General features: G+C 36.6%; 1 protein-coding gene and 1 pseudogene across 1 annotated transcript in view; both read right to left on the bottom strand.

Annotated features, from left to right (window-relative positions):
• Nucleotides 1–23,613, bottom strand: part of SLC35F4 (solute carrier family 35 member F4) — a 222,950-nt gene that overhangs the window by 93,331 nt on the left and 106,006 nt on the right. The window lies entirely within an intron of this gene.
• Nucleotides 260–1,531, bottom strand: LOC142871378 (stathmin-2 pseudogene; annotated as a pseudogene).

Genomic DNA, 23,613 nt, shown 5'->3' with positions numbered 1-23,613 from the left:
ATATTCAGTAGCATCATGTACTTGTACTATAGGTAAGAGCTTAAAATGAACATCGTCAATCATACCATCCACAAATAAGCCACCTGACACATTAATTAATTCATTCCATCAAAAGAACTTAAACTAGACAATTAAGCCCACTTTATGAAGAGCGATTTCATGGCTGCTTGAACCATGTGGATTTGGACGTGTGTTCAGCACTTTTAAAAGGTTCAACTTTTTTGCTTCTACCCAGATTGATCTCAGATCTGTCCTCTCATCCATCCCTTTTTAAAGCCAAAAAACACATTTGTAGCACATAATCAGAAGCAGAAGCAGAAGTAAATGCTATGACTGGTGGTTTTTCTTAGCCTGGTTTTGTAGTTTCTAGGCAGTAAGTAGATTATGAGCGAACAAATGTGGAGGTTCATGTGGAGTCATAATACCTGTGTGATCTAGGTATGGTCTTAGTCAAGCTCAGAGATTACACAGCCATCCATCTAGGTCATTAGGCAATGGTGGGTTTCTAGCACCATAGACTGTCTACTGACCTCTTGTTTCTGTTGGAATGGAATTAGACATGGGGAGCTTCAAAAAGAACAGACCTAGCAAATCCATTTGAGTGGAAAGACACAACATCAAAAGCCTGTTACAGGACATGTAAGATTATGAAATAACTTGCATAATGCAACACTTGTATTTTTTAACAAAAATGTAAGTATTTACAAAATAAGATCCAAGGTATTTTTTAAACATCAAGCAAAACATTCTGCAAAGAGACCGCATTGATTTTTTTTTAAAATTTTTGATTCTGTTTTCTGTTTTTGATTTTTATAATGAGTTCTTTTTAAACCATGTCATACATTCCCCATCCTAATATCGCATGATCCATTATAATATAGGCAGGGGGATTTACTATTGGTGGGGCGTGCCAGACCCTCATTGCTTCAGCCAGACAGTTCAACCTGGAGTTCCTTGTTCCTGCGCACCTCCGCGGCATGCCTCTCCTTTTCCTGCAGACGTTCAATAATAGCAGCTAGATTAGCCTCACGGTTTTCCTTAATTTGTTCCATTTTCAGGATCAGCTTTTCCTCCGCCATCTTGCTGAAGTTGTTGTTTTCCTCCAAAGCCTTCTGAAGGACTTCTCGCTCATGTTCCCTCTTCTCTGCCAATTGTTTCAGCACCTGGGCCTCCTGAGACTTTCTTCTTTCCTCCGCAGCCTCCAGTTTCTTCTGGATCTCCTCCAGGGACAGGTCTTTCTTCTTTGGAGAAGCTAAAGTTCGTGGGGCTTCTGAGATGGGAGATGGTGGCTTTAAGATCAGCTCAAAAGCCTGGCCAGAGGCACGTTTGTTGATTTGCTTCACTTCCATATCATCGTAAGTATAGATGTTGATGTTAGGAGGTTCCGGGTAAAAGCAAGAGCAGATCAGTGATAGCATGGACAGCTCCTTCATTTTTTCCTTGTAGGCCATTGCTGTTTTAGCCATTGTAGGGATGTGCAGATGCGGAGCGGCGGCGAAGGCGAAGGAAGGGTCCGGCTACGGCAGCGGAGAGAGCGAGAGAGAAGACTCTATATACCACATTTTATTAACCCATTCATTAATTGATGGGCATTTGGGTTGATTCCACACCTTTGTGATTGTGAATTGTGCTATAATAAGCATTTGAGTGCAGGTGTCTTTTTGATAAAAGGATTTTTTCCTTTGGATAAATACCCAGTAGTGGGATTGCTAGGTCATATCATGAGTCTACTTTGAGGAATCTCCATACTATTTTCCATAGAGATTGTACTAGTTTGCAGTCCCATCAATAGTGTATAAGTTAACCTATCTCTCCACATCCATCCCCGCATCTACTGTTTTGGGACTTTTTGATAAAAGCCATTCTCACTGGGGTTAGGTAATATCTCATTGTGGTTTTGATTTGCATTTCCCTGATGACTAGTGGCATAGAGAAGTTTTTCATATGTATATTGGTCATTAGTCTATCTTATTTTGAAAAGCTTCTGTTCATGCCTTTTGCCCAATTTTTAATAGGGTTGTTTGATTTTTTTTCTTGCTGATTTGCTTGAATTCTTTGCAGTTTTTGCTTATTAGCCCTTTATTGGATGTCTAGCATGAAAACATTTTCTCCCATTCTGTAGGTTGCCTATTTGCTCTATACATTGTTTCCTTGGCTGCGCTGAAGCTTTATAATTTAATCAAATCCCATTTATTTATATTTGTTATTGCTATAATTGCCCTTGGCATCTTCTTCATAAATTCTTTCCCTAGGCCAATATCTAGAAGAGTTTTTCCAACATTTTCTTTTAGAATTCTTATGGTTTTATGTTTTAGATTTAAGGCTGTTATCCATATTGAATTAATTTTTTTGAGTGGTGAGAGATATAGATCTGTTTCAGTCTTCTACATGTGGCTGTCCAATTTTCCCAGAACCATTTATTGAATAGGGATTCTTTCATCAGTGTATATCACTGTCTACTTTGTCAAAGATTAGATGGCAATATGTGCATGGTTTTATATCTGGGTTCTCTGTTCTGTTCCATTGGTCTATGTCTCTATTTTTATGCAAATACCATGATATTTTGGTTGCTATAGCCTTGTAGCATAGCTTAAAGTCTGGTAGAGTGATGCCTCCCAATTTATTCCTTTTGCTTAGGATTGCTTTCGCTATTTGGTTTTTTTTTTTTCTGGTTCCAAACGAAGTATAGAATTATGTTTTCTATATCTGCAAAAAGTGACTTTGATATTTTGATGGTATATTGAATCTGTAGATCACTTTGGGTAGTATCGACACTTTAACAATGTTGATTCTGCTGATCCATGAGCATGATATGTTTTTCCATTTGTTTACATCATCTGAAATTTCCTTCCTCAGTGATTTGTAGTTCTCTTTGTAGAGATCTTTTACCTCCTTGGTTAAATATATTCCTAGGTATTTTCTTTTGGGTTTAGCCATTGTGAAAGATATTAACTCTTTCATTTGACTCTCAGCTTGATTGTTGCTGGTATATAGGAATGCTACTGATTGATATACATTGATTTTATAATCTGAGACTTTGCTGAATTGATTAATCAATTCTAGGAATCACTTGGTGGAATTTTTGGAGTTTTCTAGATGTAAGATACCATCATCAACAAAAAGCGATAGTTTGACCTTCTCTTTCCCCATTTGGGTACAATGGATTTCCTTTTCTTGCCTGATTACTCTGGCTAGGACTTCCATCACTATGTGGAATAGAAATGGTGACAGTGGGCACCCTTGTCTTGTTCCAGTTCTGAGTGGGAAAGTTTTCAACTTTTCTCCATTTAGTATGATGTTGGCTGAGGGTTTGTCACATACACTTTTTAGAATTTTGAGGTATGTTCCACCTATGCCTATTTGATTAAGAAAGCATCATAAAATGATGCTGAATTTTGTCAAATGATTTTTCTGCATCTACTGAGATGATCATATGATCTTTGCTTTTGCTTCTGTTTATATGGTGCATTACATTTGTTGATTTACATATGTTGAACCATCCTTACATCCCTAGGATGAAGCCCACTTGGTTGTGGTGGATTATTTTTTTATGTACTACTGAATTAGGTTGGCTAGAATTTTATTGAGGATTTTTGCATCTGTACTCATAAGGGGCATTAGTTTTTTTTTGTTGTTGTTGTTGTGTCCTTTCCTGGCTTTGGTGTCAATGTGATACTGGCTTTGTAAAATGAGTTGGGGAGGATTCCTTCCTTCTTGATGTTTTGAAATAATTTCTGCACTATGGGTATCAATTTTTCTTTGTAGGTCTGATAACCTACACAGATGGCTCTGAAATCATCTGGTCCAGGGCTTTTTTTTTTTTTTTTGGAAGACTTTTTATTGCTGTTTCAAGTTCATTGCTCATAATTGATCTGTTCAAGAGTTCTATTTCTTCCTGATTAAGCCTTGGGAGGTTGTGTATTTCCAGAAATTTGTGCATTTTCTCAGTGTTTCAAGTTTATGTGCATAGTGATTTTTATAGCATTCACAGATGATATTTTATATTTCCATGGTATCAGTTGTAATATCTCCTTTTTCATTTCTAATTGAATTTATTTGGGTCCTTTCTGTTCTATTTCTTGTTAATCTAGTGAGAGGTCTACCAATTTCATTTATCTTCTCAAAGAATCAACTCTTTGTTTCATTAATCTTCTGTATTATTTTTTGTTTGTTATTTCATTTAATTCTGCTCTGACCCTAGTTATTTCTTTTCTTCTGGCGTGTTTGGGTTTGGTTTGCTCTTCCTTTTCTAGTTCCTTGAGATGTTTTATTAGATTGATGATTTGTGATCTTTCTCTTTTTGATGAATATTACCCTTAGGATTGCTTTTGCTGAATCCCACAGATTTTAATAACTTGTGTCCCCTTTGCCATTTAGTTCCAGGAATCTTTTGATTTCCACCTTAATTTCCTCCTTGACCTAATACTTATTCAGTGGTAGGTTGTTTAATTTCTACAACTTTCTGTAGAATCAAGTGTTTGTGTTGGAGTTAATTTCTAATTTTATTCCACTGTGGTCTGAGAAAATATATGGTATAATATCTATTTTTTTGAATATGTTGAGACAAGTTTGGTGGCCTAAGATGTAATCTATCTTAGGGAATGTGACAGGTGCTGATTAGAAGAAAGTATATTTGATAGTTGTGGGGGTAAAATGTTCTTTAAATGTCTGTTAGGCCAATTTTCTCTAGAGTCCTATTTAAATCCATTATTTCTTTATTTATTTTCTGCTTGAAGGTTCTGTCCAGTTCTGCCAGTGAGGTGTTGAAGTCTCCAACAGTTATGATGTTTCTGCTTATCTTTTTGTTTAGTTCTAGTAGGGTTTGCTTTGTGAATCTCATTGTACCTGTGCTAGGTACATAAATATTTAGTATCGTTATGCATTCTTGATAAATTGCTCCCTTTGCCATCATATAATGACCCTCTTTGTCTTTCTTCACTATTGTTGATTTGAAGTCTATGTTATCTGATATGAGAATGACTACACTTACTTTCTTTTGATTTCTATTTGCATGAAATGTTGTTTTCCATCCCTTTACCTTGAGTCTGAATGAGTCCTTATGGGTTAGATGTGTTTCCTGGAGACAGCAAATATTTGGCTGTATCTTTTTTTAATTATTATTCAGCCAGCCTATGTCTCTTGAGTGGGGAAGTCAAGCCATTCACATTTACTGAAATGATTGATAGGTGGGATGCATTTCTCTTCATCCTGTTGGATAGAACTTTGTTATTTGTTTTAATGGACTCTGAGCTTTAGCTTTTGGGTAATTTTACTCTGGTGTGTTTCTTTTGTGCTGATCAAAGTATAATGCAGATCTGAGTACTTCCTGCAAGGGAGGTCTGGTTTTGACAAATTCCCTTAGTGTTTGCTTGTCTGAAAAAGTCTTTATTTCTCCTTCATATAAGAAACTTAGTTTTGCAGGATACAAAATTCTAGGGTGACCATTATACTTTTTAAGAAGACTGAAAATAGGGCCCCAATCTCTTCTGGCTTGCAAGGTCTGAGTGGAAAAGTCTGCAGTTAGCCTGATGAGTTTTCTTTTGTAAGTTACCTGGGGTTTTTGCCTTATAGCTTACAGGAGTTCCTCCTTCGTGTCAACTTTGGCCACTCTAAAGACTATGTGTCATGGTGACTGCTTCTTTGTGATGAATCTCCCAGGTGTCTTTTGAGGTTTTGAGGTTCTTGTACCTGGATATCTAAATTTCTAGCAAGACCAGGAAAGTTTTCCTCTATTATTCTCTCAAATAATTTTTCCAACCCTGTGTGATTTCTATTTTTTTTAACACTGATGGATGCCTATAATTCTCATGTTTGGCTTCTTTATGTAATCCCATATTTTTTGTAGGCATTGTTCCTTCCACTTAATTCTCTGTTCTTTACCTTTGACTGACTTGTTTAATTTGAAGGTGTTGTCTTCAAGCTCTGAGTGTCTTTTTTCTGCCTGGTATAGTCTATTCTTAAGACTTTCCACTGTGTTTCACATTTCCTTGAATTAATTTTTTATTTCCAGAAGTTCTATTTGATTTTTTAATTAATTTGATTTCTTTAGTGAATTTTTCATTCATTTCCTGAATATTTTTATGGTTTCTTTGTGTTGGCTTTCAATTTTCTCTTATATTTCATTAAGCTTACTTATAATCCATATTTGGAGTTCTTTATCTGTCATTTCAATATTCTGATTTTGGTTGGTATCTATTGCTAGAGAGCTAGTATTCCTTTTGGGGATGAACTTTTGCTCTGATTCTTCATGCTTCCAGGGCTCTTCCACTGATTCCTTCTCATCTAGAGCAGCTGTTGCTTCTGATTTTTGGATTTTCTTTTGTTTATATAATGTCATGCCCAATTTAATCTCTGAGATAGTAGATAGTGCTTGTGGATGAGAATAAAACACACATCATATGACTGAGTCAGAAAATGCTGTAAAGGGCATGCAAATTGATCTCTCTGTTAGTTGCCAGAGGAACAAGCTGCAATGTTGTTTTTGGGTCCTGTGGCTGGCTCTAGTAACTTAGGAGAAGCACTTGAATGCCCCAGGTGGTGGGTGGGGTCCTGGAACTTCAGGTGAGTCCCTATTCTCTGCCACAGCAGAGACGGTTGGGGGAGTGCAGCTGGGTGGGGCTGGATTGGGTGAGCTTTTCATCAGGCAGGTTTCACAAAAGCTGGCAAGGTGTCTGTTTCAGCAGGTGTCAAAGGTCTGTCAGGGAGGGGCCAAAGTGGTGCCACCCAACCAGACAGTCTGCTTGTGGAGGTGGAGTCATCTGAGATTCACTATTTGGAAGTCTGGATCAGGCTTCACTGTTCTCTGCCTTCCCCTCATCCAAGGTTTTCCCTCCCAGCATCTGCTCACAAATCTCCCCTCCTTGCCCCTGAGCAACACAATCGGGATGTGGGAGTACAGGATCTGGCCTGCAGATCTGTCTCTAGGTCTCCAAAAATCAATCCCTGACCATGCCAGGGAGAAACAGGCTGGTCACAAGTTGCCCACAAGGTACCCAAGCAAGTTCAATGTCCCTCTGCCTCAGGGCATGTGCCACACTGATGGAATTGCCAGGCAAGCAGAACCAGGGAGAGTTGGCAGATAGGGAGCCCACAGTCTGAGCATCCTTCAGTATGTTGCAGGACCCCAAAAGAAAAGGTCTGAGCCCCACTTTCTGTGGAAGCCTCAGTGTGGTGGCTCAATTGTCTCTCTTAGCAACTGCAGGTCAGGGAGGGGAAGGAGAGAAAAAGAGTCTAGATGGAGGAAAGCTAGCACTCTGGTCATGCCCGTCCCTCCTTCTGGGGGGCTGCCTGGCTGGAATGTCCAGGTGCTGGAGTCATGCAGGTCACCCAGGACCTACTATATCCCTGTGGCTCTTGCAGTCTGGGCTGGAATTGGAAAATGTCTGTGTGGGAACAAGCAAGATGAAACCTTAGGGGTTGAAGCCTCCCAAGGAGTACAAAGGCACGTGGTGGGTAGCGAAGTAATATGGTGCTTGCTGCCCCAGTTCAGATCTGTGTGGCAGTAAGCACCCCAGGGGTCTGGGAGCCTTGGGTCTTGTCCGCAAGAAGCTCCCGGCTTCACTGGCAGCAGCAGCCTCTGGGCTCCTGTGGGCAGAAGGTCTCTCTGGCAGCTTGGGAACCCATCATTCATAGAGATGGGAGCAGAGAAAAAAAAAACACTCTGCCTACACTTCTCACTGGACTCCAAGGCTCTCAGGGGTTGATCTCTGCTGATACCTTGCTTCTTCCTGTTCTGCATTGCAACTTTTTCTCATGGAGTGTCTGGTAGGTTCTGGCACATTTCTGTCAGAATTATACCTCATCTATGTTTGTTTGCTTGTTCGGTTTTTCTTTTTCATCTAAAACTTTTCCTTCTTTCTGAGACTATCTGGCAGCCGGTGTCTCTGGTCAGCCATCTTCCCTCTTCCCTCAAATCCATATGTTGAAGTCCTGACTCCCAGCACGTCAGAATGTGATTGCATTTAGAGATAGGGTTTTCAAAGAGGTAGTTAAGTCAAAATGAGGTAATTAGGGTGGACTCTAATTCAACATGACTAGTATCCCTAGAAGAAAAGGAGATTAAGACAGACAGAAAGGGAGGAAAATGTGAAAACACAGGCCAAAGACGTACATCTACAAGTCAAGAAGAGAGGCATTAGGAGAAACTAAACCTGCTGACACCTTGATCTTGGACATCCAACCTCCGTAACTGTGAGAAAATAAATTTCTGTTGTTTAAGCCACCCAGTCTGTGGTACTTTGTTATTATGGTAGCCCTAGCAGACTAATACAAAGTTTCACTGGTTAAAAATGCACATTATAAACCAAAAAGATACCAGAAAACTCATAATCACATATAGCAACAATGGTACCAAGGGTAATATTTGAGTTACAGTTTGAGAGTATCTTCTTGCTCTGTAGCTGGACCTGTTTAGATATCTGTTATGAGGAGAATTTGGAGACACCCACGACTGTTAAATAGCTGTTCTTTGAACAGGGTGTTGTTTGTCCTATCCCAAACATTAATCATCTTCCTCTGAACACTTTTCTCATCTTGTAGAGCTGATGAGCTCTTTTGAATTCCAGGTTCTGTTTCCTTAGTGCCTCCTCTACAATCTCTGTGTTAGTAGAGCTGACATTGTCTCTCTCTAATATCAGCTAATTTGTTTCTCTCCCCACCATCTCTTGTAGCCCTTCAGCTAAAAGAAGAGACTTTCCTGCAAGCCATACACAAAGGCAAATGCTGCTTTTCAATCCTTGTGGTTTCTGTTTTCCTGACTTTAACTTAATCTACCAAGAACTAATCAGCTATTAATGATAGAGTCCTTCTTTACTTACAAAAGAAAAAAAATCTATCAATATAATAAAATGTAATTTACGAAAAATATAAACAAGAGAACCCCAATTTCAGAAAAAATGTTTTAAACAATATATGAAAACTGAAGCAGCTATGAATTCAGATTAAAATTGTGGCACTGGAAGATGAATTGTCACACTGCAAGACTGCAGAATATTCAATATGGATTTGCTTCCGAGAGAGTTCTCAACTCCAGGTGTAATTAGAGTTTCCCTAGGAATGTTTAGAGAATACTAATAGATCTCATTCATGGACAGCCTAAGTTAATTAGTGTGGGGTAAGACATATTTCTTGGTATTTTAAAAATATATTAGGAATTTGAGAATGTGTCATTAATGAGGGAGGAAGAGAGACAGAGATCATGAGAGAGATTGAGGGATGGATGAAAAAAAAAGACATTGGTTTATTTTTTTCTTTCTAACTACTATGTATAGACATTCAGGACCCAGTGTTTCCTTTGCAAACAAAATCTGAAACAAATTAGGTTTGATTGTAGCTAAGAGCATCATATTAAGACCTTGGAAAAACAACCCAAATTGTTGCATTGCAGAATGGATGTTATCTTTAACTACAGCATCGCTATGAGAAAGCTTTATAAATTGCAGGGTACAATGGGTTATTTTGATGAGATTATGGGTTCTTTATATTGTTTGCTCAGACAAGGATGATAACAGAACACAGCCATGTATGTTTATAGTTGCTATTGAAAGAGACCTTAAAGACAAACGAGATGAAATTAATGATGATTGCATCTCAGAAGCATGTTTTCTTTACAATGAAATTGGTATGACCTCTTAATTTGAGCAACTATATTTAGATGTCAAGGTGAGCAAGTTCCATCTAGATGTGACCAGTGGGCTATTCTCTAACTGCAGCCTAATTTTCCCTACTATTCTTCCTACTGGATAATATTTGTTGATCTTGTTGAGTTCCTCAAGTGACAAGTACTTGAAAATTCAAGCACGAGTGTGAGTTATTGCAAAGAGCTCTTCATTATTTACCATTGTAAATTAATTTTAATTTTTTTCATTAGCATTTTGCAACAAGAAAAACATGTTTAAAATAGTGCTGTGGCAATGTGATGTTTAGTACCAGGGAAAGTAACCATGCATAGGGAATTTGGCTGAGATGACATCAAAGTTACTGTGTATCTATTGTTTGTTAGTCAACTGCAATAAGGAATCTCTTTATAAAGATATTAAATGAAAACACACCATCATGAAAACCATAGTTGGTCTCTGTCCTTTCTTTCTCTACCTGAATATCCTGTAAGTGCTTCAAGTTCAGAATTCTTCAAAGTGAACTAATTTCTCTTCACTCTAAAACCTTCTGGCTCTTCCTACATTCTTGACTTCAGTTAACAGCACTATGCTCCAATCAAATTAGAAAGCCCCACCACCATGGACTCCTTTCCCTCCTATGTCCAGCCCACTCCCCCTGCTCTGCCAATTTGACCTCCTCATTTCCTCTGAAGTCTATCCCACCTTTTAGCCACTGCCACTGGCTGACCTCAGGTCAACATCATTACTTACCTGGGGAGTTCTCAGAGTCTCCCTAGGGAGTGATAACTACCTCAAAGGCTCAAATGCCTTTAGGAATGAGGCAGCTATTACAACAACAACAATAACAGCAACAACAATACAGCAGTAAGAACAGAAAACTCCCTGCCCCTGGTCTTACTGTCCCCCCCCAAATCCATATTTTATAACGTTAACAGAGGTGTCTTTTGAAAATAAAAACTGAATATATCATTCCTTTGCTTACGATCTTTCAGTGGCTACCTATTACTTTAAAGAGACAGTCTAAATTTCTGAGCATTCTAACCACTTCACTCTTCCCCAAACCAGATGATTCCATTTTCTTCTCCCCAAACAAATCTCTCTCCCACCTCTAAATCTTTGCACATTCTACTCCCTCTTTCTAGAATATCCTTTCCCACTCCCTGTTTCTAACCCCAAACTCCTTCCCTACCTAAACTTTTAAGCCTACAATCATATTACCACCTGGCCAAGCCAGCATTTCTTGGAATGAGTTAGTTGCTCCTTCCTGTCCACAGCCCTGACATTTCCTATAAACCCCCCTTGTAAGTTCATTTGGCAATAACTATTGAGCACATGCTGTGTGCTAGGTGGTAGGGGCACAGCAGAAAATAAGAAGGTAAGGTCAGGGTTCTCATATGCTAATGAGGAGATACCATTACTAAATAAGAGCAGTATCTGTAGTGATATAAGTTCAGAAATCCAACTGAGATAGACTGAGGGGAGAACAGAGGAGAAAGGGGAGACAATTTAGCACATTTTGAGGTTTTTGTTTATTTTCATGCCTTTCTTGTCCTCCAGACTGTGACCTACAAAAGAGCAATGACATCTTATTTATTGATGTTAAGTGAGGGCACAGTACAGTGTCTGGCTTGTAGTAAGTAAACAATAAATGTTGGATAAAGAAAGAAAGGAAGGGAGGGAGGGAGGGAGGGAGGAAATGAAAATATGGAACCTCATGCTCAGTTTCTTACATACCAACTTTCGGGTAACAGTAAACGGAAGGCAGAAAGCTGAAATGCTAAAGTTAGCACATTACAGACTGTCATGATGGACTAAAAGCTAACTTCTTTTTGATGTCAAATGTGACAGTTTCTTTATGAGACAGACAGTGCCATGGGAGTGGAGGGCCTTACAAAGGAGGTCCCACTGGAGATCAGTCTTGAAGGATGTGATAGGGTTTGGTCAAATGAAGAGGGTGGGAAGAAAGAGAAGTATAGAGTGAACAAAGCTCATGTGTGGAACAATATGTGGTATGTGTCCAAGAAACTATGACGAGTACAGTCTGACAGAAAAGTATATGTAAAGGGGTGAAGTAGGAGATAAGACTGGAAAGCTAGATTGGGATGAGATCATCATGGCCAAGTAAAGAAGTTATATCATACTCACTTCCTTATAAATTTCCAGAAAACATCCAACAGATTACATCTGGAATTATCTATACTGTGTTTTCTTAGTCCCAATCATAGCCTCTAAGACAAGAAAGTTCCAACATAGAAGAATTCCTAAGGTATAGCTCATACCTAGTAAATCCATTTAGCTTTCACTGAGTAACTGCCATCCAATCTTTGGGTCTCAACATCAAATTGTTACCAACTTGTGCTACGTATGGATGGTAGGACCACTTAAAAATTCTCATACATTTATTGCTTATATCTGGAAATCTATTGATTTTTAGTTTATAATCATTTTACCTTCCAAAAAATGTTTTGAGACAGATAACCACTTACTGTTGGAAAACAAGGTTTGCCTGTCAATGAGTCATTTTGGTTCACCACTTAATCTGACAAAGTAACCTGCTCTAAGGAGTTAAATTACATTCCCTTCCTATTTCAAGAGATTCCCTGGCACACTCTCATGGTGAGAGATCAGAGTTTCTCTTTGCTCATACCTGAACACCAACAAGGAGATAAGAATTTAACTGAAAAACCTTCAATTATAATTTAAAAAGCTAAGAAACTGGCCTGTAGTAGACTAAAGTTACTCCTTTTTCATATTATTTTTGTGCAAATCTCTGCCTACAGGTGGAGCCAGTGTTTTAAGAAGTCACTGAAATGCAAACAGATCTGTTGAGATAAATGCTTCCAGAAAGACCCGTTATCTACACAACCGTATCACACAAGTTTTGCTAAGTACCTACTTATGTACTCTAAACATGACAAAAATAAGAAAATCCTATATGTTTCATTACTACACAGGCTATTTTATTAATTAAGATTTTTTTCAACAATGAATATGAGAGCCAGTTCTGATTCTCTAAGAACAGACTCGTCACAGGGAATAAACACAGGTAGTTCTACAGCACTATCTTTTTCTATTCAGTTCTATTTAAAAATATTTATACTTATCTGCAAAGAGCTGAATTTATCAGATGAGTTGGGCCTTAAACCCAGGTTTTTGTAAAGGCAATGTTTTCCAAAAATGCAATATCATTTTTCCCCCAACACTTTTTTCTCAGTCTGTGAAGTCTGTATGTCCACTCAGCAGAGTTGCTTAGACTCCAAATCAGAATCTGCACACAGACCAGACATATATCTTTTCCCAAGAACTTTAAAACTGGTATATTTATAATTCTTGGACCCTGAGTCAAACATTAGAAATGAAAAAACTTTATCCAGCTCAAGTCTTTCATTTTTTATAATCCTTTTTTAAAACTGTATATTATAACAGATTTAGAAAAGTAAACTAAATAAAGATGTAAAATTCAATTATTTATAACAAAGTGAACAGCATGTAACCACTTCCCAGGACAAGAAATAGAACATTGAAAGCACCAGAGAAGATCCCTTTATGCCCTCTTCAAACCCTACCTTCTATCTCCAAATATAACCACCTCCTTAGTTTTCTTTATAGTTTGGCCACCACAGAATACATCCCTAAACTCTATTAACTAGTTTTACCTGATTGTTTTCTGAACTTTATATAAATGGGATCATATAGAATTTTTTTGTGTGCCTTGCTTTTTTCATTCTACATAATGTTTGTGAAACTGATTTTATGTAGCTCTAGTGTATTCATTTCCATTGCTGAATAGTATTCTATTGTATTAATATACCAAAGTTAATTATCCATTTTAGTGTTGATGAAAATTTAGGGTTTTTTTTACTAGTTTGTAACTAGTAAAAATAGTTGGGAATTTATAGGGATTTCACAGAATCTATCAATCAGTTTTGGGAGCATTGACATCTTTACACTATTGAATTTTCTAATCTATGAACATAGTATATCTCTCTATTTCTGTTCCGTTTAATTTCTCTCAACAATATTTTATAGTTCTTTTGTAAAGTGGTCTTACATATAATTTGTTATATTTATTCTTAGCTATTTGATTTTTGATGCTATTATAGATGGTATTTAAATTTTTTATTTCCTACTTGTTACTGATATGTAGAATTGCAAATGCCTAATTGTATATTTCTAATATAGCAGCCTTGATAATCTCTCACATTGATTTAAAAATTCCTCTGTAGGTTCTTTTGAACTTTCTAGGTACAAAATAATATTGATATCATGTGGAAATAATGAAGGTTTAATTTTTCCCTTTACAATGCTTACACTTTTTATTTGCTTTTCTTTTCTCACTGCATTGGCTAGGACCTCTAGTACAATGTGAACCGATGTGGGAATAGAGACATCCTTGCCTAATTCTTAGTCTCAGGGTAGAGAGAAAGCTTTAAACGTTTCACTATTATAATACTATGATGATTGAGGTAGGTGTTTTTGTGTATTTAACAGATTGTGAATGTTTCATTGCCTTTTTTTTTTTCTTTGATAAACGGTCTCACTCTGTCACTGTATAGTAGCATGATCATAGCTCACTGTGATCCTCCTACCTCTGCCTCCTGAGTAGCTAGGACTATAGGCATGTACCACCATGTCTGCTAATTTTTAATTTTTTCTAGAGATGGAGTCTTTCTATGTTGTTCAGGCTCATCTCAAACTCCTGGCCTCAAGTGATCCTCCTGCTTCCACCTCCCAAAGTGCTAGGATTACAGGTATGATCCACCATGCCTTGCCCCATTTTCTACTTCAATAAGTGGTTGGTTTTATTTTAAAAAATGAGTGGATATTGAATTTTATCAAATAAATAAATTGGTAGGCAAAAGATTTCTCTTAGTACTTCCACACTTTCAAAAATATAAAGCCTAGACAACTTTATCGGCAAGTTTTACCAAACCTTTAAGAAACAGGTATTCCCTGTCTTAAAAGAATTGTACAGGAAACTAGATGTTGAGGATTTTTGCAGCTACGTTCACCAGAGATACTGGCTTACAGTCTTCTTTTTTTGTTATGTCTTTGTTTTTGGTATCAGGCCAATATAGGCCTCATACAAAAAGTTTGAGAGTATTTCCTTGATTCTTTGGAATAGTTTAAGTAGGATTGGTATTAGTTCTTCATTGAATGCTTGGTAGAATTCAGCAGTGAAGCCATCAGGTCCTGGGCTTTTCTTTCTTTTTTCTTTAAAAATATTACAGGGGTACAAATGTTCTTGGTTACATGTATCAATTTTGTTATGCTTGAGTCAGGGTTATAAGTGTGCCCATCACCCAGATAGTGTTCATTGTACCTGTTAGATAGATTTTCACCTACCACTTCCTCACTCCTCCCCTCTGCTTGATTTCTACTGAATTTTATTTTCCTCTGTGCATGTGTGCTCATTGGTTACTTCCAAAGTAATAGTAAATACATGTGGTGGGTTTTATTCATTCTTTAGATACTTCACTTAGGATAATGGCCTCCAGTTCCATTCAAATCATTGCCAAAGGTCTTAATTCATCCATCTTCATGGCTGCATAGTATTCCACAGTATACATATACCACATTTTGTTAATCCCCTCATGAATTGATAGGCACTTGGATTGATTCCACATCTTTGAAATTTGAATTGTGCTGCAATAAACATCCATGTGCAGGTATCTTTTTGATAAAATGACTTCTTTGCCTTTGGGCAAATACCCAGTACTGGGATTGCTGGATTGAATGGTAGAACTTTTAGTTCTTTGAGGAATCTCCATACTGTTTTCCATAGAGGTTGTACTAATTTGCAGTCCCACCAACAGTGTTTAAGCACTCCTTTCTGTCTGCATCTATGCCAACATCTATTGTTTTTGGACATTGTAATAAAAGCCTGGACTTTTCTTTGATGGGGGACTTTTTATTACTGCTTCTAACTAGTTACTTGTTATTGGTCTATTCAAGTTTTGGATTTATTCCTGGTTCAATCTTAGTAGGTTGTATGTGTTTGGGAATTCATCCATTTCTTCTAGGTTTTCCAATTTATTGGCTTATAGTTGTTCATGGTAGTATAATGATCCTTTGGATTTCTGCAGTATCAGTTGTAATGTCTCCTTTTCATCTACGACTTTTAGTTGGGTCTTCTCTCTTTTTTTCTTAGTTAGTCTGGCTAAAGGTGTGTCCATCTGATTTATCTTTTCAAAAAAAACAACTTTTTGTTTCATTAATTTTTTGTGTTTGGTTGGTTCAATTTCATTTATTTTTTCTCTGATCTTTATTGTTTATTTTCTTCTACTAATTTTGGGTTTGCTTGCTCTTGTTTTTCTAGTTCTTTGAGATGCATCACTATGTTGTTTATTTGAAATTTTTCTATTTTTCTAATGTAGGGACTTATTGCTATAAACTTTTCTCTTATTACTGCTTTTGCTGTATCCAATAGATTTTGATAAGCCTTCATTTTCATTTGTTTCAAAAAACATTTTAATTTCACTCTTAATCTCTTCATTGACCCACTGGTCATTAAGGAACATGTTTAATTTCTACCTGTTTCTATAGTTTCCAGTATTCCTTTTATCATTGATTTCTAGTTTTATTCCGTTGTGGTCAGAGAAAATACTTGGCATGATTTAATTTTTTTTAATGTTTTTGAAGACTTGTTTAGTGGCTTACCATATGGTCTATCCTAGAGAATGATCCATGAGCTGAGGAGAAGAATGTGTATTCTGCAGCTGTTGGATGAAACATTCTGTAAATATCTATTAAGTCCATTTGGTCTATAGTGCAGATTAAGTTCAATGTTTGTTTGTTGATTTTCTCTCTGGATGATCTGTCCAATGCCAAAAGTGGAGATGAATGTTGTCCAGTGATTATTGTACTGGGATCTATCTCTGTCTTTATCTGATAATATTTGCATTATATATCTTGGTGCTCCAGTGTTAGGTGAATATATATTTAGAATTGTTATGTCCTCTTGCTGAATTGACACCATTATCATTATATAATGAATTTGTTTCTTTCTACAGTTTTTGTCTTGAAATATATTTTATCTCATAGACATATAGCTACTCCTACTTTCTTTTTCATTTCCATTTGCATGGACTACCTTTATCCATCCCTTTATTTTAAGTCTATGTTTGTTTTTATAGGTGAAATGGGTTTCTTGAAGACAACATATAGTTGGCTCTTGTTTTTTTATACATTCAGCCACTCTATCTTTCAACTGGAGAATTTACTCCATTCACATTCAGTGTTATTATTGATAGGTAAGTACTTACTACTGCCATGTTGCTATTTGATTTCTGGTTGTTTTGTGGTCATATCTTTCTTTCTTCCTTACTTACTGTTTTCCCTTGTTAAAAGTGATTTTCTCTGGTAGTGTGATTTAATTTCTTGCTAGATATTTTTTATGTATCTGTTGTAGGTGTTTGATTTGAGGTTACCATGAGGCTTTCAAAAAAAACATTTGATAACCAATTATTTTAAACATATAGCAACTCTGCTTACAAACAAACAAACAAACAAGCAAAGAGAAATCTAACAGAAAGTCTACTCTTTAACTCCAGTCCCCCACTTTTAAACTTCATTGTTTTTTTCTATATCTTTTTATAATATCTATGCCTCAAAAAGTTGTAGTTATTTTTGATAGGTTTGTCTTTTAGTCTTCCTACTCAAGATATAAGTGCTTTATACACCACAATTACAATACACAAAACATAATAGTGTTTTCTATATTTGTGTACTTAACATTACTAGTGAGTTGTATGCTTGCAGATGATTTCTTATTGTTCATTAATGTCCTTTTCCTTCAGATTGAAGAATTCCTTTTAGCATTTCTTGTAGGACAGGTCTTGAAATCCCTCAGCTTTTCTCTCAGAAAGTCTTCATTTCTCCTTCATGTTTGAAGGATATTTTTGCAGGAGATAATATTCTAGGGTACAAGTTTTTTTCCTTCAGCATTTTGAATATATTATGCTACTCTCTCCTGGCCTGTAAGGTTTCCACAGAGAAGTCTGCTGCCAGAGGTATTGGGGCTCCTCTCTCTATTTTTTTCATTGTCTTGCTTCCCTCGGGACCTTTTCTTTAGCTGTGACCTTTGTGAACTTGATTATTAATTGCCTTGAGGTAGTCTTGTTTGGGTTTAATACACTTGGTGTTCTATGACCTTCTTGTACCTGAATACTGACATCTTTCTCTAGGTCTGGAAAGTTCTCTGTTATGATTTTTTTGAATATACTTTCTACCCCAATCTCTCTCTCCTGCTTCTCTTTAAGGCCAATAACACTTGGATTTGCCCTTTTGAGGCTATTTTCTAGATCCTATAAGTGTTCTTCATTCTTTTCTTCTTTTTTCTCTTCTGACTGTGTATTTTCAAATAGCATGTCTTCAAGCCCACTAATTCTTCTGCTTAGTCAATTCTACTGGTGAGAGACTCTCATGTATTTCTCAGCTTATCAATTGAATTCTTTGGCTCCAGAATTTCTGGGGGTTTTTTTATTATTATTATTTCAATTTATTTGTTAAAATTCCCTGGTATCTGAATTCCTTCTCTGTGTTGTCTTGAAGTTCATTGACCTTCTTCAGAATAGCTATTGTGAATTCTTTGTCTGAAAGGTCATGTATCTCCATCATTCCAGAATTGGTCACTGGTACCTTATTTAGTTCATTTGGTGAGATCATGTTTTTCTGGATGTTCTTGATGCTTGGGGATATTTGCCAATATGTGAGCATTGAAAAATTAAGTATTTATTTCAGTCTTCACAGTCTGGGCTTGTTTGAACTCATCCTTATTGAGATGGATTTCCAGATATTCAAAAGGAATTGACTGTTGTGACCTAAGTCTTTGGTCACTGCAACCAGAGCAGCACTGGTGGTGCCTCAAGACCAACAATGTTGTGACTCCTGTAGACTCCTTGGTGGACTTGGGTAGTATACGAGAGAATTCCCTGAATTACTAGGCAAAGTCTCTCACTTTCTTCTCTCCCTCACTGTGCTGTGATACTGGAGTTGTTGGAGTAATGTGGGTACTTCTCATGGCCACAAGTGCAAGGTCACACCTGAAGCCATCCCAGTTTCACCCAGAGCCAGTGGTGACTGTTCCCTGGCTACCTCTGATGTTTATTCAAAGCCCAAATTTTATTTAGTCAGCAGATGGTGAATCTTGCCAGGACTGTGTCCTTCCCTTCAAGGCAGCATGTTTCCTTCTGTTCCACGGTGGGCCCAGAAATGCCATCCAGGAACTAAGGCCTAGACTCAGGGATCTTAGGAGTCTGCTTGGTACTTTACTGTGGGTGACCTGGTACCAAGGAAAAGTTCCTTTTCCTTTCCCCAAGTGGAAGAAGACTCTCCCTGAGCCACACTACCTGTAGTTGTGAGAGGGCTGACACAGGCACTGGGTTGGCTGCTGCTGCTGGTGTCTCACTGGGTCACATGCACCTCAAGTCCACTGGCTCTGAGCCAGCTCAGCTGCAGGAATTGCCCAAGGACTTCATTCAGCCTTTGTGACCTGATTCGCTTAGGAATTTAATCCAGACCCCAGGCTGCTTTTTGTCAGCAGGTGGCAGGGCTAGCCAGAACTCAGAACCTAGGGAGATGGGGAAGGGTTTCCCTCTGTGTGTAAAGGGGGGGGGTCTAAATGCTCCTTCGATGGGCACAGGCAGTATTCTGCCCGATGCTATGTTCCCCTCGGCCAGGGTGGTCCTGAATTTCAATGTAAAGCCTCACAATCACTTCACTCTCCCCCTCCTGGGCACACAGAGTCTCTCTCCACTCAGGTGCTGGTGGGAGCACTGACAGGAGGCAGGTGTGGCTTAGGCAATGCAAGACTGTCTTTTCTGCCCTCTTTGGTGCTTCTTTCCTTGATATAATGTTAAAACCAGGCATTATGATTGCTCGTTGTTGAATTTGGTGTTCATGAGGAGAGATAATCACTGGCTGTTTCTCTATTCAGCTATCTTGCTCTGCACCTCCTCAAATTTCATTTCTTATCTTTAATATTACCTTTTTTTCTGCTTGATTTAAGGGTTAATTTGGTTTTTTTTTTTTAGGTTTCTTAAGGTAAAAACTTAGATCATTGATTTTATACTTTTATTATTTTCTAATATAAACATTTCAGGTTATAAATTGTTCTCTATGTAGTTTTTAGGTTCACCCCACAAATTTTGATATGTTGTGTTATTTTCATTATACTCAAAATATTTTTAATTTCCCTTATGACTTCCATTTGATTCATTGGTCATTTAAAAGTATTTTATTTAATTCTAAATATTTAAGGATTTTTTCAAGCATCTTTCTGTTATTAATTTCAAGTTTAATTCATTTATAGTCAATGAACATACTTAGCATGATTTTATTTATAAAAGATTTGTTAAGCTTTGCTTAATGGCCCAGAATATGGTGATTATAGAACTTTTAGAAAATTCATATAAGCAGAAAAAACATTTAAAAAATCCATTGCCAGAGTAAGTTAATAGTACAACATATATTTTTTAATTCTTTTCACTACATTCTTATATATACATACATACATGTGTATACACACAGTGTGTATGTGTGTCTATATACAGACATACACAGTTACAAATGGAGAATCATACTGTATAGATACTTGGTGATCTATTTTTATGTGTGTAAGGTAAGGTAAATTAGTGATTAAGACATGAGATCTGAAACAACACTGCTTGCTTCCAAATCCAAGTTTCACCATTTACTAGCTACATGGTCTTAGGTAAAGTCCTCAAATTCTTTGTGTTTCAGTTCTTCACCTGTAAAATAAAGATAATAATAATAGCACCTATCTCATAGAGATTATTATGAGCATTATCTGAATTAATATAAATAAACTGCTTAGAACAGCACCTGGCATCTTGTTAGCATTATGTAAGTACCTGCTAACTTCTATTATTGCTTTCCCCTGTCATGACTGCAGTATAAGATTACATCATGCTTTATTTAGCTTGTGCCCTAGTAATGGGCATTTAGATTATTTTCAATATTGTCTATTATAAACTCATTGTGATAAAGATTGTTGTTAAGGCACATTCATGATTATATTCTCCCTTATGATGGATTCATAGAATTATAATTGCTATTTTTAAGAATGGGCATATTTTTAAAGGTTCTCATTGCCGTTTTGTCCAAATTGCAGAGAAGGTTTTGTTTTTGTTTTTTAATTCACTTACCAACTCACTACCATACAACAAAGTGTGCAAATACATCATTTTAGAAAGCATTTTCCAAAGTTTTCCAAGATATATTCTTGTTGAGGTTCAAGTAGGTAATAGAATTGGAACACTGTAGGTTATGTTTCAAAGAGCTACCCTGAGAGAGGATTTCATTCCAGGACCTCAGAGCATGAACATATTACTTTTATAAATGAATCCTAGAAGGATAACATTAGATTCCAACCAAAAATACAAGGGGGAATGTGCTGTTTCATTAAGCATGTTTTTACATTGTATTAATTAAATCTGGAAAATCAATGAACTGTTTAATGAAAATTGTCTTTCAGGCATTATAGCTCTTTTAAGTCATATGTGAATCTGCCTTCTGTGGACATAGATCATATAGATATTTTATGAAAGAAAAATGTTTAACAGAATGTAGAGTGCCTAGAATTACAAATTTTATATACAAGGATGTTGTTTCCAACCATGAATACTTAGCTTCCTGAAACAACAAAAAGGTGCACCTGATTTATAAGAACAAAAAACCGAGGATTTGAGGACAATTTCTTTCATGTTATAAGACCAAAATCCTCAATGGTGGTGTTTAGGAAGGTGATGAATGTGCCATGAAGAGAACTTCAATCTTAATACTTTTCCGAATTAGACCCTATTATCCAATGTGAATAGCAGATGCTCAAGAAAACTCTAGTCAGCAAGTAAATACAGCCAAACCCAAAAATCTCTAATGTGCAAGAATTTCTGGTCACCAAGAAAAGTGTGGCTCATGAAACCAGGCCAGACATTCTCATGTATTTTTTAACAGAGTCTCAACAGTAAACAGCTTGAGCCATTCTTCTTATAAATCAAGATTTTCCATAGAATAAATTTAATCAGACCGAAAGAGAAATCACCTCAGGGAAGCCATCTTACCCCAAGAAAACCACAGTGAAACACAAAGCCTTATGTGGGAGAAAGAATTGAAGAAATTCTATTTCCTTATAGTAAATGAATCACCTAATAGCTTCCCTAAGAAGCTGATCTACTTTATGGACACATAGATCCAGGGAATGAGAAAAATGAGATCCAAAGAATTTTATTCATTTAAAAATTTCTCTTTAAAAGAAATTACAAATGCTTCTAATATATTATCTAACCCCAAGGTTAATTTTTCTTTGAGTCCAGAGTTTAATGGGATTTTTGAATAAAATTAAAAGTCTAATTGCACAGAATAATTAACTTATTACAGTAATTTCCCCCTTATCCAAGGGGAATATGTTCCAAGACTACCAGTAGATGCCTCAAATTACAGGTAGTACTGAACTCTATATATACTGTTTTCTCCTATACAGTCATGTGTTACTTAATGACAGAGATATGATCTGAGAAATGCATCATTAAGCGATTTCATCTTTGTGTGACCATCACAGAATATACCTACACAAACCTAAGGTATAGCCTACTGCATACCTAGGGTATATGGTATAGTCTATTGCTGCTCTTAGGCTACAAACCTGCACAGCATGTTACTATACTGAATATTGTAGGTGATTGTAACACAATGGTACTTGTGTATCTAAACATAGAAAAGGTACAGTAAATATATGACTTAAAAGATTTTTTTTAAATGTTACACCTATATAGGGCACTTACCAAGAATGGAGCTTGCAGGACTGGAAATTGCTTTGGATGAGTCAGTGAGTGAGTGGTGAATGAATGTGAAGGCCAAGGACATTACTGTACACTACTATATACGTTATTAATACTATATAATTAGGCTATACTAAATTTGTAAAAAAATTTTCTTTCTTTAATAGTAAATTAACCTTAGCTTACTATAACCTTTTTACTTTACAAACTTTAATTTTTAATTTTTTGACCTTTTTGTAATAATAGCTTAAACCACATATTGTACAGCTGTACAAAAATATTTTCTGTTTTTTATCCTTATTCTGTAAGTTTTTTTCTATCTTTAATTTTTTTAACTTTTAAAATTTTTTTGGTAAAAATTAAGACATAAACACACACATTAGCCTGGACCTACACAAGGTCAGGGTCACCAATATCACTAACTTCCACCTCCACATCTTGTTCCACCGGAAGGTCTTCAGGGGCAATAACACACATGGAGGTGTCATCTCCTATGATAACAATGCCTTCTTCTAGAATGCATCCTGAAGGACCTGCTTGAGGCTGTTTTACAGTTAACTTTTTTTTAATGAGTAGGAGTACACTATAAAATAATGATAAAAATTTTAGTATAGTAAAAACATAAATCAGTTATTTATTATCATTATCAATGACTGTATACACATAATGGTATGTGCTATACTTTTATACAACTGGCAGCACTGTCGGTTTGTTTATACCAGCATCACCACAAGCATATGAATAATGCATTGTGCTACCAAAGCATTACATGATAGAAATTTTCAGCTCCATCATAATACTATGGGGCCACCATCATATATGCAGTCGATTGTTGACCAAAATGTCATTATGTGGCACATGACTGGGCATACATACCTATGATAAAGTTTAATTTATAAATTAGGCACAGTAAGAGATTAGCAACAACAATAATAAAATATAGTGATTATAACAATATACTGTAATAAAAGTTATGTGAATGTAATCTCTCTCTCTCTCACTCAAAATATCTTATTGTGCTGTACTCATCTATTTTTGGGCCTCGGTTAACTGTGGGTAACCAAAACCACATAATACAAAACTATAGATAAGGCGTGGGGGGACTACGGTGTTTCTTCAATATTCCAGGAATGTGAAAAAGATAAAATATGGAACAGGAACATGAAGGAGCCCACCTTGCAAGACAAAGCTGTGTC

Source organism: Microcebus murinus, chromosome 6, assembly GCF_040939455.1.
Source record: "Microcebus murinus isolate Inina chromosome 6, M.murinus_Inina_mat1.0, whole genome shotgun sequence".
Lineage (NCBI taxonomy): Eukaryota > Metazoa > Chordata > Mammalia > Primates > Cheirogaleidae > Microcebus > Microcebus murinus.
Note: the sequence above shows the minus strand (reverse complement) of the source record. Positions and strands in the feature narration are given on the sequence as shown.